General features: G+C 29.1%; 1 pseudogene across 1 annotated transcript; it reads left to right on the plus strand.

Annotated features, from left to right (window-relative positions):
* Positions 1-905: 905 nt before the first annotated feature.
* On the plus strand, positions 906-994 carry BDBG_16753 (annotated as a pseudogene). Its single transcript has one exon. The product of its transcript is annotated as a tRNA-OTHER (tRNA).
* The last annotated feature ends 757 nt before the right edge of the window (positions 995-1,751 follow it).

Raw genomic sequence — 1,751 nt, forward strand, 5'->3', positions numbered from 1 at the left:
TGATATGTAACAGAGTAATCTCTACTAGCTATCTCATAGCTTACAATCTCTTTCTCAGCATTTTTCAAATACTTAAGTGATTTTTATAAATTCTCTAATAATGAATAATCTTCTCATTTTACAAGATATTGAAGCTTACTATAATATATTCATTTATTCAATATTTTCTTCATAAGATATTCAGTATCACTCTCAATCTTAATATTATTCAGCTGAGACAGCTTCATCTCAGAGCATTGCTTATAGAGCTTTAAATAGAAAATGTGAAAAATAGAATGAATTGATTTCAATTCTGTGAATAATTTTAACTTATATATCTATTTACTTATCACTCTTGTTACTGAGAAAGATTCTAGTTATCACTCACTGAGCTTCTTACACAGTCTTATTATCTTAATATTCTTTGCTGAAAGTAGTACTTAATTCCCTATCAAGAACTTCATTGAAAGATGTTTTTAATTATAGTATTTCATCTATCACTTCTGAGTATAGTAAATACTTTTCACTGCCTTCTTATGAATTTTATTCAAAAGTTTCAATCTTACTTTTATTTCTGATACTGAGAAATACTTCATTCTCTGTATCTATTCAATATTCTGACTATCTGTCTCTCTCTTTAAAATATTATCTGTGATGTCACTGAGTAATGAAGAATTATATTCATAATAAGTATAGAAAGAAGATATCTTTAAAATTGCATTCTTTATATTATTATATATAAATTCAGTGATCAGAAGATGTTTAAGTCAATTATTCTGATAATATAAACAGAACACTTGAAGATGCTATTCTAGTATCTAATTCTGATATTCAGTCTGATTATCTGTCTGCAGATGAAATACAGTACTAAGAAGACATCTTATTATAAAATAATAGCAAAAAGTTAATCAATACTTGCTGATGAAGCCCCGGTGGCCGAATGGTTAATGCGGCCACCTGGTAGCGCCTTGGCGTGGGAAACCAAGGCGCGTGAGTTCGAAACCCGCAGGGGATACATTAAATCCGGAACTCAAGCACCTCAGGTTTCTAATAAATACAGAGGTGTACAAATCACTTCAATGAATCACTCTATGTTCCTGGGCTGAGAAGTTATTATCGCATGTATCTAATTGTCACTTCTTTGTATTTTCCTATGTTCTTGTTATCTTGGCATGGTCTCAACACTTGTATTTCCTCCTGTATAACCAACACTTGACCTGTATTTAACATCATGCAAGGACTCATCATAAGCTCCGCTTGCATATGAGTATAATGAAAGAATAATAATAATAATAATAATAATAATAATAACTTACTGATGAAGAGAAATTCTTAATCTGTTATCAATGATTTCAGAGCACTGTGATTACAAATGATGATATCTAAAAACAGATTAGTCAATTCAGAGACTTTAATCTTTTTATAAGTAGAAATATATCTGATTATCTTTGTGAAATAGTTAACAATGATTAAAATTAAGTTATATTCTTTGACTCTTGTCAACTTCAGCAGGTCAACTATGAAATTCATTAATAGATTCTATTATAAACTCTTTAAAACAGGCAGTGATATCAACTCACTGTATTACTTATATCACAGAATCTTTATTCTTTAATAGATATTATAAGTTTTAATATACTCTTTAACATCTGTTCAGAGCTTGTCTTAAATATATTTATATTTTAGAAGCTTCTCAGTCTTCTCTAACTCAAAGTACTCTGCATGAGAATCATTATAATGAATTTTTAATAACTTCTAACACATTACTCTGC

The sequence above is a fragment of the Blastomyces gilchristii genome (assembly GCF_000003855.2).
Source record: "Blastomyces gilchristii SLH14081 genomic scaffold supercont1.4, whole genome shotgun sequence".
In the NCBI taxonomy this organism is placed as follows: Eukaryota; Fungi; Ascomycota; class Eurotiomycetes; order Onygenales; family Ajellomycetaceae; genus Blastomyces; species Blastomyces gilchristii.